The 15,554-nt window shown below is 44.5% G+C and overlaps 1 protein-coding gene and 1 pseudogene across 10 annotated transcripts in view; both read right to left on the reverse strand.

The window, feature by feature from the left end:
* LARP1 (La ribonucleoprotein 1, translational regulator) overlaps positions 1–15,554 on the reverse strand; it is an 84,005-nt gene that overhangs the window by 46,663 nt on the left and 21,788 nt on the right. The gene's annotated exons all lie outside the window — the stretch shown is intronic.
* Positions 5,302–5,396, reverse strand: LOC113426330 (U6 spliceosomal RNA; annotated as a pseudogene).

A 15,554-nucleotide genomic window follows, 5' to 3' on the forward strand; every position in this document is an offset into this window, starting at 1 on the left:
AAAAAAAAAAAAAAAAAAAACCACAAAAAAAAAAAAAAAAAAAATAAAAAAAAAAAACAACCCAACAAAAAACAAAAAAAAAAAATAAAAAAAAAAACCCCCCCAACAAACAAAAAAAAAACAAAAAAAAAAAAAAACCCCAAAAACAAAAACACAAAAAAACAAAAACACAAAAAAAAAACCACAAAAAAAAAAAAAAAAACAACAAAAAAAAAAACCAACAAAAAAACAAAAAAAAAAAAAAAAAAAAACAAAACAAAAAAAAAAAAAACAAAAAAAAAAAAAAAAAAAAACCCAACCACAAAAAAAAAAACAAACCAAAAAACAAAAAAAAAAAAAAACCCCCACCCAACCCAACAAAAAAAAAAAACACAAAACAAAAAAAAAAACAAACAAAAAAAAAATAAAAGCAAAGTTAGACAGTAAATTCTTTTTCTTGATCCCTTTTCCATCCGTTAACTCTTATAGTGCAACTAAACATAAATGTGTTATGTCACCATTTCTGTGTCAGTTATGATCAACTCCACTAAGTATTTCTGTATTTCTGATTAAAAACTAAAAGCTAAAGAATGCATTAAAGCAAGGGTCCCCAATCTGTGGGCCAACTAGTGGGCTGTGAGGAGTTTGCAACAGGACCATGGAAACAGCCGGCATGCATGCCGCTCACTTGTGCAAGCGTGAATGTGTGCATCATTTGCATGAGTGGCAGGGGCACTTGCATGCTGCTCACACAAATGAACCTGTGCGCATGCGCACTTGCTGGCCACTTGCGAGCCGTTTCCTCCCCCCGCTGGTCCACAAAGCCAGAAATGTTGGGGAACTCTGCATTAAAGCAATATGCACATACAGTTGCAGTCAATCTACAAAAGGTCCATTTTTTTCCCAGTTTTCAAGTAAAATTCTTGAAAAATAAAAATGTCAAAATCTCTCTATGTCAAAATGCAATGTATCTGGTTATGTTATTTTGACTAGGGATGATTAACTGCTGTAAGTTTCTTTCTCTACTAAGTAGTTCCACAGCTACTCATTTTCTAAACTTTCACAACCATTTGGATGCAACAAGGTATGTCCTAGTTAGGCTGTTTTCCATTGACAATTTAATTTCTACTATATCAAGACAAAAATGCTCCATTTTAAATAAGCAAAAAAATTCCCCACAATCTATTTTTCTTCCAACACAAACTTTTTTTTTACTAAAATTAAAAGGAAATTCAAATCCCATTACTGTTTACTTTCTTAATTTTCTAGGCAGTCTGCAAATTGTAGCTTGGATTGGGATTTAACTCAATGAAAATTAATTATTTTTATTTATTTTTTACTAATTAACTATGATAAACTATTATACCACACTTTGTGAATTATATTGGGCTGAGAGAGCACCATTGGTCCAAAGTCTCCAGGTGAGTTTTGTAGTGCAATAAGAATTTGGACATTGTCCCAATCCAAGTTAATCACTACACTGAGCTAGTTTAAAAGGCAGCAGACAAATTGCTCTACAAAGTGACAGAAATTTTAGGGTAATATTAATCAGAATCCATTTATTCTGAATTTTCAAAATACTGCTTAATATGACCAGCTGAAGAAAAGGGGCGTTGGTACTTACCTGACACGCCCTTTCTCTGTGAGCTGTGAAGAGCATCCATTGTTTGGGATGATGCTTCTGTTGCTCGTCTGATAGGCTGGGCTTTAATTGAGAGAACGCGCCTCCTCCTCCACGGGACTCCTCCCTAGCGTCCCCAGTTTTGGCGAAGTCAAAGTGATGAAATATTTCTTCTCCTTCACCCTTTCTAATACTTGGCCGGAATAGCATCCCACCAGATGAATAACGGTGGGGATGGATGCTCTTCACAGCTCACAAAGGGCGTGTCAGGCAAGTACCAATGCCCCTTCTCCAGATGAGCTGTTCAGAGCATCCATTGTTTGGGACATACCAAAGCTTGGCGTGTCCTACGGGAGGGCTTCCGTCTGGTTCGGATTCCCCTTTTTCTTGGTCCCTATGGACTCTTTGTAACACTCTCCTGTCAAAGGCAGCCTCCGTAGAGGCAAAGACATCATTCTAATAGTTTCTAAATAAAAGGCGATGGTGAAGCCCATGTTGTCGCCTTGTAAACTTCCTCTATTGGCGCTTGTGGCCCATGTTGTCAACATCACAGTGCTCCACGTCGAATGAGCAGTGATGCCCCTGGGTACAGGAAGAGACTATGTCTCATAGGACTTGGGAATTGTGCTCTCAGCCACTTACTGGTCATTGAGGAAGAGGTCTTGCACCCAATGGTGGGTGGTTGAAAAGAAACGAAGAGAACCTTCGTTTCCTAACACACATCGTGCAGTTGAAATATATGCAGAAAGCTCGCCTTACATCTAGATTGTGGCATTGTCGTGCCAGATTTTATGTCGGTTTCAGACAAACGTATGGGAGTATCAGTTCCTATGGTCTGTGGAAACCCAAATTTATCTATTGGTGAAAGATGGATCTGGACTAAGGACCACTTTGTCTGTGTGAAAAATACAGAGCTCCTGTCTGACAAGACTACTAGATCCAAGATGTAATTGGCCGATGTAATAAGAGAACCACATTGTACATTAGGAATGGAGACTCATGGTCTACATGGGCTCAAAGGGAGTTTTCTTGAGTGCGGTAAGGAACTTGTTGAGGTCCCACGTGATATCAATGCACTACAGGAGGCGATAAGATTGTAGCCCCGCGCAAGAAACTTGCATATGTGTGGGTGATGAGAAATGAACTGCAAGTCTCTCCTTGTGATGACCAATGCTAAGGCCTCCCCTTTGCCTGTTTATATGAACAAGATAATAATGAAATGTCATTTAAATAACACTGCCGTCTAACAGGCGTTCCCCTGAGATGGACAGCCAGAGCTATCAGAACCTTCATAAGAACCTTGGGCAGATGACAACCCAAAGGACAGTGCAACATATTCAAAACATTGAGTATTATAGCAAAAACTAAAAGGTTTTATATACGAGGATCTAGCTGGAATGTGGGGATGGGCCTCCATTAAGTCAATGGAGGGTAGAAAGCCGCCCCTTCTGAAGCTCAGAAGTATGGAGTTCAGTATGCTCATCTTAAGCCTCCTATGAACTAGGAACCGATTAAGTAATTTTAAAACTAAAATTGCCCCTGCTGATCCGGTGCCACAGGTCGGTTGCCTGGACATCCAATAAATGAACAATAGCTGTCTCCATCATGCTCCCTTTAACAGGATCCCCAGAGAGAGGGCAAGTAATGCAAAGGTTCCGGGGAGAGGATGGAAATTCTATAGCCAGGCCTAATCTTCTGATATCTCTAACCCAGGAAACAGAGGTAGAGGCATCCCATCTGTCCGTGAAAGGCTTGAGGCTTCCACCAATAGGGGAACAGTCGTGAGGCCTATGTTGTGCCTCGGAGACCTCTATTTCATGTTCCTCAAGAGATTCTTTTGGTCTGCCCTCCCCTTCAGTATGGTGATTCATGCATCCAGACGGTCCCTGGAGTCTGGAGAGAAAAAGTCCCTGGTAGAGGGAACGAAGGAACCCTCTCAAAAGCTGGGAAGGACTATTTTGGGATCTATGAAAAGAGAGGAACTTATTTTCTGCTTCTAGTCTCTATCAGAGATAGGTCAGGGGCACCACCAACCAAATTATCTCCCTATATTGGGGAGGAAGCAAGCTTCCATTAGTTGTGTGATATCTGCTTGCCAATGTCTGAGCCATAGTAGTAGGCGAGGAGTAACCTGAGATGCCCTGGCTTGAGCAGATAATTTTAATAGAGTTTTGCGCCGTCCCTATGTGCCCTGATATTGGAATTTAAGATAATCTCCCTCAGATGGTGGAGCTACCTGAGAGACGATCTAGTAAAAAGAAAAAAGGAATGAGGCTGACTCTGCTCTTATGGCCCCCACATCAGATCGACATGCCCTAAATGGAGACAATTTGACCCTGTATATCCTTTAACTTGAGAGCCTCTTCTGCTTCTATTGGAATTGCAGAGGAGGATGATAATTGCCATTATTGTTTTATCTACTATCGTGGTGATGAGAAATTTAGCAGAATCAGAAAACCTGTTAGGAATATAAGTCACTTAACAGGTATTTGGGTTAGAAATATATAAACCAGGATAAACATTTTAGTACTATATCTTTAAGGGAATGCAAGAGCATGCAATTGGGTGAGGTTTCTCAAACGGCCATATGACGGAGCCAGAAACCTGGTTTGTTTAGTCTGAGTCTTAGAAGAGAGTGTAAGTGTATCACTGTTTCCTTCTGTTGGAAAGTATTGCCGTTGCTCCATTTCTTCTAATTGACTGATATTACTGGATTTAATGTAAGTCTGATACTGAACTGTTTTTGACACTGGAATTTGATATTTGGATTATCCCTGGATTGAAAAATTGACTGATTTATCTGTGAATGACTTTTGGACTGCCTATTTTGGACTTTGCTTAAACCTTTCTGGAAGTAAAAACCTACATTTACTGTACAGTGTATCTGTGTGCTCTGTGTGTATTATTCCAACACTACTCTCTATACGTCTCCCTGTATGCGCTCATTCTCCTAATGGGGAATTACCTCAACAAAACCAAATTAAAATTTTTCATTCATATCCTGTAAGAGGGGTATACGCCACTGAAGAGACCCCTTGTTTCAGGATGAGGTCCAAGAACCTCTGTGGAACAGTTATGATTTCCTCTTACATTATTTAATCTTGGAAGAAGATTAAATCATCTGACCCCCCCTTACAATAACGATTGTTGGACCAAGGGGAATGGAATATCAAGGCAGGCAAATAGGTTGTTGTTGTTTTTTTAAACAACAGAGACTTGAAAAAAGTCCGAGGGCGAAACAGACCTGAAGGTCGATGGTCTGGCTTAATGCCTTCAATGTCTGACATGCCCCCCCTTTTTAGGGGATCCGCCTCTGACAGATTTTGGTCACTGTCGTGAGTAGACCCTTCCTCAACCTGTTCCATCTAGTCTCTAGTTCTCCCTCATCCTGTGCATCATGTGAATGTGTAACTGGATTATATAATACTCCCCTGAAGAAGGTACCTGCTGGTAATGAAGGTCTGTTCTGCATAGTAACTAAATCGAGTGAGAATTGAGGTCAGATTGTAGAGGCTGCCTAGCCATCAACTTCTACTGTATCCCGGCTGTGATGCCTCTTCAAGTCGCCATGTCCCTCCAGGCCTTCAGTTTGTCAGGGATAGGCAGGAGGAGGAATTCTGGTGCTGCTGAAGGCCTGGATTGAACCGGTCCTTCTGAGGCTCTCCTGGATGGCGTTGAGAGATCCAGGGATGGAGGCAAGGTGAAATATGGAACACTTCACAAATTTGCATGTCATCCTTGCGCAGGGGCCATGCTATCATTCCAATTTTAGTATATGTGCTGCTGAAGCGAGCACTCTGGAACTGGGACCAGCCTGGCTGGGGAAGAGGACTGAGACTTCTGTTCAACCTCCCTCATGCATTTTTTTAAAAAAATATGCTTATCTAACGCATTTTGGCACCCCTTGGCATCCTTTGTTGCCTTAGAGGTTTTGTTGCTTTGTTACCTAGGACGTTTTGACCTACTTTGAGTTGGTTTATTGTCCTCTGGGGGTATTTTTGGTTGCCCTTGAAGATTCTGACCTAAAGCCCACGAGGTGAGATATCTATATCTATATATCTATATGTGTATGCAATATTAATGGACCGTTGACTGGTCCAGAGACCTGATATAAACAGAGGCAGGGAATCCTCTTGATATTTGCTCCCCCCCCTTTTTTTTGATAAATTCAATTTATTATTATGTTTATTATTCATAATAATATTGATATCATTAATATTATGTTATTATTGATAGTCTTTTTGTTATATCTGTGCACAGCTGCTAACATAAATTGTTGTGCTGTTACCAAACTCATAATTAGATGACTGAATATGGAATCAAATTGTGAAGCCAAATAGAGAACACCTTTCAGGACCTGTATTGCAATTGGGTGATCCTGCAGTCACTGGCCCTCAACAACTTCCTGCCCAGGCAGACACAGGCCTTGGCACTCGCTGTTACTATGCTGCTATATTCTGTGAGGGCTGCCAACTTAAAAAGCAAGCCCAATAGTTAACCTCAGAAAGAGGTCCGCAATTGGCATAAATGTCCCCTGGACCCTCACGGAGAGCTCCTTGTGAGGGGAAGTGGCCTCTCAACAGATAATGCCATGGAATTCTTATAAACAAAATGATGCCGGCGTTGTTTTAGTCGTCAAGATGTAGCATCAACCATCACCTCTTATTGTGAGCCGATGTGAATCTAATTAGAATTTGAGAATTTGAGCAGGAGAACTCTGAGTCCTCTGGTTCCACCCAATCAATAGCCTTGCTTCTTCTATATACCTTGCGGGTATATACAACTACATGTATATGAAACGACAGAATCTCATGTGGAGAGATACCTGAGGGTAAGGATGCTCTATCCTGCTTAGTGACCGGAGTTATAGGGAATTCCAATTGGAAGGAGCGCTATGTTGTTGGCCAGAGCAGTATGCTGCACCCCCGCAGAGATACATTGGTGTATTGCTAATTCCATCCACAGTCTCATCTTTGCAGGGATCTTTTCCGGTAAGTCATCATCTTGACAGAATCTGGCTGCTGTTGGAACAATGTCGCCACAGAGGCACTTTGTGTCACTTGTACTGATCTAGATGGACTACCTGATCTTGTGCAGCTGCGCTGCGTCTGGATTACACAGACAGATCCGGGGTGGTTGCAGAGGGGGATTGGAGCCGAAGTAGGCCTGGAGGAGATGAAGTTTGAGAATGTTCTTCATCCTCCCACATGAACTTCATCTGCTTTTCTAGTACCTTATGGCGCTTGTTAGCGTCTTTTTCTGCTGCTTAGGAGGTACCCTTAGAATGCTTCAATTTGTTTTGAGAATTTGACATGGCTCTTGAGCTACTGCTGCTTGCCATTGTGACCACTTATTAAATTTTACTGTTAATGAGGCTGATATGTTGGGCGGTTGGCACGTCCAGGGGCCTGAATCAGCAATGGCCAGAGAACCCTAAAACAATGCTCCCCAGTTTTGTATAATCTTATGTAAGAATATTGAATTCTTATTCTTGTTCATATTATTATTATCGTTATTATTTTGTTATTAATATTATTATTTCCGAATTAGCCAAATTTGGAACACCTCAGAGGCCTAGAAAGGAGGAATTGTTGAAATAAGATGTAGGCCTGCGACAGCTTCCTGCACAGGCAGACACAGGCCTTGGTGCTCTCTGTGGTGGTGCTGTTTAATTCTGTGAGGGCATAAGCCAACAGTTTCCTCCTTAATAAATAAGGGTCCAAAATAGACTAAGGGTCTGTTCCGCCTTCTTGTCCTCTCCTTTTAGGCCTTCCTCTGCCTCGTTGCCTAGGACGATTGAGGATGTTGAGGCTGCCACCGGCCCATCTATTGTTGGGGGTTGTAAGGTCTCAGCAAATTCTGGGTCTATGCTATAAATCTTTTCATTCATGCCTGGAGTTGGGAATATCACCGGCTGGATCCATTGTCCATGCACTACCTCTCTAAATAGTTCAGGTGAGGGAAGTCACTCACACTCCACCGTTGGCTTAGCAAAGAGTCGCTCATTGGGATCTGTCAAGGTTAATGTTGTTTCCGTTGTCACTGGATCAGTTCCCAAGTTCGTTGCTGCTTTGGCTTTGCTTAGTAAAAGTTAAAACAGGTTTGTCCGAAACAGGCCTGTGAATGCTGGGGTATCAGCCATCACCTCTTCTTCATCAGAGAACTCAATTTCCTTTTGTTCTTTCTCCCCTGAGGCTGAAGCCTTGCTTTGTGTAGATGAGAGTTAAGACCTACAAAGGGTCAGCCCTTCCCCGTGTCCTTGGTGCCAGGAACTGATCATTGTCTGATACCCTCTCTATGTTAACACCGTTAGTTTGGTGTCCTTGCTCAGCCATAACCAGTGTTAAGGCTTCTGACATCAGGGCTTTCATCTGATCCATAATTGCAGGTGATCAGAGTCCTGCTGCTGGCTGTATGGGTTAATGTGGCTTCTGGCGCCAGCCTCCTCCATTCTGGCTGAGGCTCCCACTGATTTTCAAAGTCATGGAAATTTCCCTGCGACTTAGCCAAGGTATCCTCATCCTACAAGTAAAGAACCATTTGGGATGATTACTCACCAGCCCCATCTGGTGGTTCAGCTCAGGTACTAAGTCCCTGCTGTCTTATCCTCATTGGCTGATTCGTTGGAATGTGAGAATTTCCACTTCGCTCCACCTCCCTTTCAGCTCTTGCAAAGCACTTATCAATAGCTTTCTGTCTCCTCATAGCATCCCTCTTTTCCGTCTTGGAAATCTTGCCTGGCAGCAGAGGCTTTTCTTAAATCCCACATACTACTGCTCTAGGGGTCTATTTCGGCCCTTTCAAATCAGTCTCTTGGACTGGGCTTAAGTGAGGAAATTCCTAATCCTCCCCACTTGCCCGTGTGATTTGCCATGTTTGTCCCCTTTGTTTCAGTGGGACAGGCAGTCTTGCCCACACTGCAGCCCTGCTGCCGTGGCTTTCAGGTTTCTGGCCGTCTAAGAGTATGCTCAGCCGGACTGTGACTCTAGCCCCCTTTCTGCTCCGCTGAACATCTGGGGCCCGGCTTCCTCTCTTATCCAGAATAGGCTGCTTGACAGCTACGCTGGACTCCAGCCAGTTTTCTGCCCTTGCTGTGGCCCCCGCCTTGGCCTGGGCTGTTCTTTTGTCTTTTTAATTTATTGTGGACAGCGAGTGGTATTAAGGGCTGTGCTGCCAGTCACTCAGTCAGTACCTGAGTCTCGTGCCACGGTGGTTTACTTAGAGAACACCAATCAGCTGTAGTGCACTTTTCCGGCACGCTCCCCCCCCCCACGCTGTTCTGCTTGTTGGGCAGCATCAGGCTGGTCTTAAATCGCCTCCACAGTACCACTAGCTTACAGTTCTGAAGAATCCAATGCGAGTATCTCTTATCTTTCTGCTCTGAGCACCTCTCCATGTGTCCTCCTTGCATGAAGACAGAGTCAAAAAGGGCGATGGTACTTACCTGACACGCCCATTCTCTTTGACCTGTGAAGAGCATCCAGTAGTGGGAGGTGCTTCAGTCTCTGCATGTGTAGGCTGGACTTAATTTGTGGAACGCTCCTCCTCCTCCACGGGACTCCTCCCCAGCGTTCCCCAGTTTCGGCGAAGACAAGAGAAATAAATGCCCTCGTCCTCAATACCCTAACAATTCGTTGGCCGAAACAGGACCTCACCAGATGGAAAAAGCGGTGGGGCTGGATGCTCTTCACAGCTCAAAGAGAACGGGTGTGTCAGGTAAGTACCAACGCCCTTTCTCCCATGAGCTGTCCACAGCATCCAGTAGTGGGACATACCAAAGTTTGGCCTGTCCTACGGGAGGGACTCCGTCTGGCCTGGAATCTCCTCCTGGTCCCTGTGGACCTGTTGCAGGACTCTTCTGCCAAAGGAAGCCTCAGTGGATGCAAACACATCTATTTTATAATGTCTAATGAATGGCGATGGGGAGGCCCAAGTTGCGGCTCGACAAATTTCAGTTATTGGTGCCTGTGTGGCCCATGCTGCCGATGTTGCAGCACTCCTTGTTAAATGAGCTGTAATGCCCCTGGGCACCTGCAGGGATTGAGTCTGATACGCTTTCGCTATTGCGGCCCGTAGCCAACGGCCTATCGTAGAAGGTGAGACCTTGCATCCCTAAGTGTTGGGCTGAAAGGACACGAATAAGGCCTCCGTTTTTCTGAAAGGGCCTATGCGTTTGATATATATTTACAATGCTCGCCTCACATCAAGCCTATGCCATTGCCGTTCCATCTCTTGGGATAGTCTAGGGCAAAAATTAGGAAGTATCAGCTCCTGTGCCCTATGAAAACCAGAGTTAATTTTGGGTATAAATGTAGGATCAGGGCGAAGGACCACCCGGTCAGCATGGAAAACACAAAGATCTTGTCTGATAGACAAGGCTGCAATCTCCAAAATACGACGAGCAGAAGTGATCGCTACGAGGAAGACTACTTTATACGTCAGAAATTGTAGACTTGACAATTTCAATGGTTCGAAAGGGCCCTTAGTGAGTGTGACAAGGACCTTGTTGAGGTCCCAGGTGGGATAACAGTGTACTGCTGGAGGGCGTAAATGTGTAGCTCCTCGAAGGAAAGACCGTATGCGTGGATGATTGGAAAGAGAAAATAGGCCTTCACAAGTGAGAACTGATGCCAAGGCCGCCACCTGTCTTTTCAACGTATTAAGTGATAACCCCTTGTCAAGCCCCTCTTGCAAGAACTCTAGAATTTGAGCCACAGAAGGAGAGGTAGGATCAATTCGAGACTCGGTACACCATTTGCAGAAACTGGACCATGTGGCATTGTAAATGCGAGTTGTTGAGGGGCATCTGGCGGCTAGGATAGTGGCAATAACTGTTGGAAAACTTTTCGTTCTTCAAACCACTCCGCTCAACCTCCATACGGTCAGGTGCAACCATTGAGGGTCCGGATGTTGAAGGGGCCCCTGAGTTAACAAAATCCTGTCTGGCGGGATTCTCCAAGGAGCTGATACGGAGAGACTGCAAAGGTCTGCAAACCATGGCCATCTGGGCCAGTAAGGAGCTACTAGAAGTAGTTCCGCCCTCTCGTCTAGTAATTTCTGGATGACCTTGGGAACCAGTGGAAGTGGAAGGAATGCATACAGGAGTCCCGGGGGCCAACGACAATGGAGCGAGTTGAAGTTCTTCGCTCCTTGCGATGGGTACCTGGAAAAAAATCTCGGGAGCTGAGTGTTATGGGGGGAAGCAAACAGGTCCACCACCGGCTGTCCAAATGTCCTGACCACTTCTTGAAACAAGGAGGGATGGAGGCGCCACTCCGATTGATTGATGGTGGCCCTGCTCAGCCAGTCTGCCTGTGTATTCGACAGAAATGTGCTCTGCTCTGATGGAAAGTAGGTTGGTCTCCGCCCAACACAAGCGCTCCGCTTCCCGCATGAGATGTTTCGACTGTGTGCCCCTGTTTGTTTATGTGAGCTTTGGCTGTTACGTTGTCGGTCAGTATTAGTATGTGCTGATCGCATACCTAGGGAAGGAAGCTGCGGAGAGCCAGGTGTACTGCTCGAAGCTCCAGCCAGTTTATGCTGCACAACTGTTCTATGGCGGACCAGCAGCCTTGGGTTGTAAGCGATTGGACGTGAGCTTCCCATCCAAACAGGCTGGCATCGGTAGTGATGGTAAGTCTTTGTGGCTCCTTGAAGAGACAGCCTCTGTTGATGACTGGTCTGGTCCACCAGAGGAGAGATATGAGAACCTTTGGTGGTACCCTGACCTTGTGTTTGGAGTTGCATCGGCCGGAGCGCTGGTACGGGAGCAGGAACCACTGGAGGGATCTAGTGTGGAGGCGGGCCCAAGGGATGATAGCAATACATGAGATCATCTTGCCTAACAATTTTGATAGTTCAGCTAGGGACACCCCCTTAAGACCCCTGATCTCCTTAACTAATTGCTTAATGCTATTTAGTCTATCTGGTGACAGGTAAACCTTGCCTTCCACCATATCTATGACAGCCCCCAGATGGGTTATTCGAGTCGATGGTGTTAATTGACTCTTCTTCCAATTTATTAAGAAGCCATGCTTTTGTAGGGATTGTAATGTGTTCTGAGTGTCCTTGACTGCTTGATGGGCGGAAGGTGACAAAATCAAGATGTCATCAAGATAACACTGGAGTCGTACGGGGATGTGCCTGAGATGAGCAGCTAGCGCTGCGAGGACCTTCGTGAAGATCCTAGGGGCAGAAGCTAGTCCGAAAGGAAGGGCCACATATTCAAAATGAGGGTTATTATAACAGAATCTCAGAAATTTATAGTGGGAAGACCAAATAGCAATATGCAGGTACGCCTCCGTCAAGTCTATGGACGTGAGGACGTCCCCCTTTCTGATGCCAAGTAAGGTAGATTGCAGGGTATGCATTTTAAACTTGCAATATACTAAGAAACGGTTAAGACGTTTCAGGTCTAATATCGCTCTCCACCCCACCCCACCCCGAACTTTTGGGCACAACGAAAAGATGTGAATAGAAACCTCGCCCTCGTTGAGTGGTAGCTACTGGTTGGATGGCTCGTATATCCAGTAGATGTTGGATAGCCGATTCCATGAGATTACGTTTAATTGGGTCTCTGGAGAGAGGGGAATGACATGAAAAAATCTGGGGGAGTGGATTGAAACTCCAGCGCAAGGCCAAATCTGATCATTATCTCTGACCCAGGAATCAGAGGTTGAGGAGTCCCATTGGTCAGCGAATAATTTAAGGCATCCGCCAATGGGGGTTGGGTCTCGGGAGTTATCTTGGACGCCGAAAGGACCTGTGTTTCCTGGTCCCTGAAAGGATATTTTAGACTGACCACCCCTTCTGCTCCTATCCCCGGAGTCGGACCTATCTGGCTGCTGCCCTGGTCTGAATGATGGGGGTCTCTGGTATCTAGGTGAAAAGAATCCCTGGTAAAAGGGTCGAAAGGATCTCCTCCGAAAGGACTGGGGGTTTCTAGGATCTGACTTCCGAAAAAGGGAAGGAAGAATTTTCTTTTTGTTACGGGTTTCAATTAGTAGCGAATAAAGGGAAGGGCCAGTCTGTCTCCCACAATTGGGGATGAAGCCAGCTTGGATTTGTGTTTGAAGTCGGCTTGCCAATGTTTTAACCATAGCAAGCGACGCGCTGTGACATGTGCCCTGGCTGAAAACTTGACTGCATGATAAGTTGCATCAGCTGAAATTTCAGCAGCAGCAATAAGTTTAGCAATATCTTGTTGCGTTCTAAGGTTAGAATTAGGAACATGTTGCTGTAAGAGACAGAGCCATCTGAGACGAACGCGTGAAGGAGGCGGCTGTGGCTGCTCTGATGGCCCACGCGTCAGACTGATGGGCTCTGCGTAGGGCTAGGTCGGCCCGTTTTTCCTCCGGCTTTAATGCCTCCAGCGCATCACTGGGAATGGAGGAGGACGCTAATCCCACTATAGGTTCACATCGGGAGTATTCAATAATTTTGAGAAATCAGGGGCCAGATTGAAATATTTCCTGTCATATCCAGTGGGGGGCTGTGTACACTGCTGCAGAGGCCCACTGCTTCTGTACCAGGTCCGAAAACATGGGAGGATCTGGGATCACCTCTGCTTCAACTACTGGTTGGTTGAAGATCAGATCCTCTGGTCCCTCTTCCGAAGGAGTTGGTGTGGTGGAAGGGGTCAATTTGTTTAGGCGTACTATATTTTTTGCCTTAAACAAGAGAGATCTGAAAAGCTGTGGGCGGAATAAGCCTGTAAAAACAGGTTGGTCAGGAATAAGACCCTCATCCTCAGACATTCCACTTTCTAAGGGGTCTGCTTCTGACTCGCTATCATGTATTGATCCCGATTCAGTCTCTTCCATTTGATCAATTCGATCCACTTCTTCTTCCTCCTCCTCCTCCTCCTCCTCCGTTGGCCCTTGGAGGGGGGTCTCTCCCGTAAATGTACCTGGGTATGGTGCTGCTCCGACCTGGTCAATGACCTCAGCGATTGGGACTCATGATTGGTGATCACAGGATATTCCCTGGTCATAACTGCGTGTTGAAGCCTCGCTGCGATTCCCTGGCAGATTGCCAGCTCCATCCAGGCTTTCATCCTCTCTGGAACCTCCTCAATAAGACTTTATCACCTTGACGAAGACCAGCAGCCGTCGGAGTGAATGTGGCTTCAGGAGCCCTTTGCGTGGTCGGTGTCCCGGGCACTTGGGCCTGTTGGCCTTGGGGAGCCAAGCTGCGCCTGGACGAGAGGAGAGATCCAGGGGAGGAGGGGGGAAGAGACAGACGGCCTGGAGGAGAAGTCCTGTGGGACATTGTGCGCCTCCCAGTACGCTTGTCTATCTGCTTTTGTAAAGCTTTGTGGCGCCTGATAGCATCCCTTTCTGAGGCTTTAGAAGTCCCCTTAGTCTGCTTAGGTTTGTGTTGAGATTTGCCTTTTGCCTTCAAGGATGAGGTCTGAGAGGTGCTACCGTCTGCCATTTCGATTCAAATTGGAATTACAGTAGGCTTGTTATATAATGCTGTGAAGGCATTTGGCACGCCCAGGGACCTGATCTGAGTATAGACCGGGTGCCCTGATAATGGTTTTATTTTTTATTTTTATTTTTATTTTTATTTTTATTTATATATATATATATATATATATATATATATATATATATATATATATATATGTGTGTGTGTGTGTGTGTGTGTGTGTGTGTGTGTGTGTGTGTGTGTGTGTGTGTGTGTGTGTGTTTTCTTAAGTTTTCGGGTACTTACATGTATGGTGTTCGGCTTGGTTCGGGTATTTTCCCACGTCATTGTAGTTCTTTTAAAGTTGTAGCAACGTTTCAGCAGAATCTCATCTGCCATCATCAGGCTTCTGTATTGTGTCCGTCTGTGGGTCAGACTTTTACAGTGGTTTCAGATTTAAATTTGGGGCAGCCTATTGCTGTGCCAGAATGGTTTTCTTCATCCTGATTGGTTGGGAGTCTTGGTCTGTGTTTATTGGTCTCGGAGTTTGCTGTGTTCTGCTTGATGGGTGTTTCTGATATCTTCTGTCTGTTTTTGGCTCTTTTGTATCTTGATTGGCTGGCAGCATTGTGTTACTTTAATGGAGGTCTTTAGTGCAGCTTGGCCGGGTAAATGGACGGCTATCATTAGTTAGGAAGCTGGGTTTCATCTGGGTGCCTGGTTGGGGTGTGTTTGAGCTGGAGGTATCAGGGGGATCTGTTTGTGCCCAGGTGTTTGCCTGGCTTGTGGTGTGGAGATTTTTGTTTGTGAGTGCAGGCTTCCAAATGATTGACAGCCTGGTGGAATCATCTCTTCTGTTCATGCTTTCTGGTCTTTTTCAATCTCTATGGCTTCTCTGATGACTCTGTGGCTAGGGTTTTCCATAGTGGCCAGGGTTTTGGTGCCATTGAAGTTGATGCTATGACCTGTAGCTTCCATGTGTTGGACTAGTGAGGAAGTGTGTTCCAGCTTTTTGACTGCATTTTTGTGTTCATCCAGGCGGGTACTTATTCTTCTATTGGTCTGTCCAATGTATGTGGCCGGGTTGCTACATTTTTAGTTGCTACAACTTTTAGTTGTTACAACTTTTAAAGTTGCTACAACTTTAAAAGAACTACAATGACGTGGGAAAATACCCGAACCAAGCCGAACACCATATATATATATATATATATATATATATATATATATATAGATAGATAGATAGATAGAGAGAGAGAGAGAGAGAGAGAGAACCTATCCAAAATGAGTCGTATGTCAGTAATAATATTTTATTGAAATTAAAATATTATACTGAAGAGAAATTTATTATTATTATTACTCTTATAAGCACTAGTGTGTGTGTGTGTGTATGTGTGTGTGTGTGTATATATATATATATATATATATATATATATATATATATATATATATATATATATATATATATATATATGATAAGTATAAGAATGTTAATTGACACAATATTATGCAAAGTAAAGCCAAAACAGCCAAATTGCGAACG

The sequence above is a fragment of the Notechis scutatus genome, chromosome 2, assembly GCF_049901735.1.
Source record: "Notechis scutatus isolate UNSWTSFEM ecotype Mainland chromosome 2, rNotScu1.2, whole genome shotgun sequence".
Lineage (NCBI taxonomy): Eukaryota > Metazoa > Chordata > Lepidosauria > Squamata > Elapidae > Notechis > Notechis scutatus.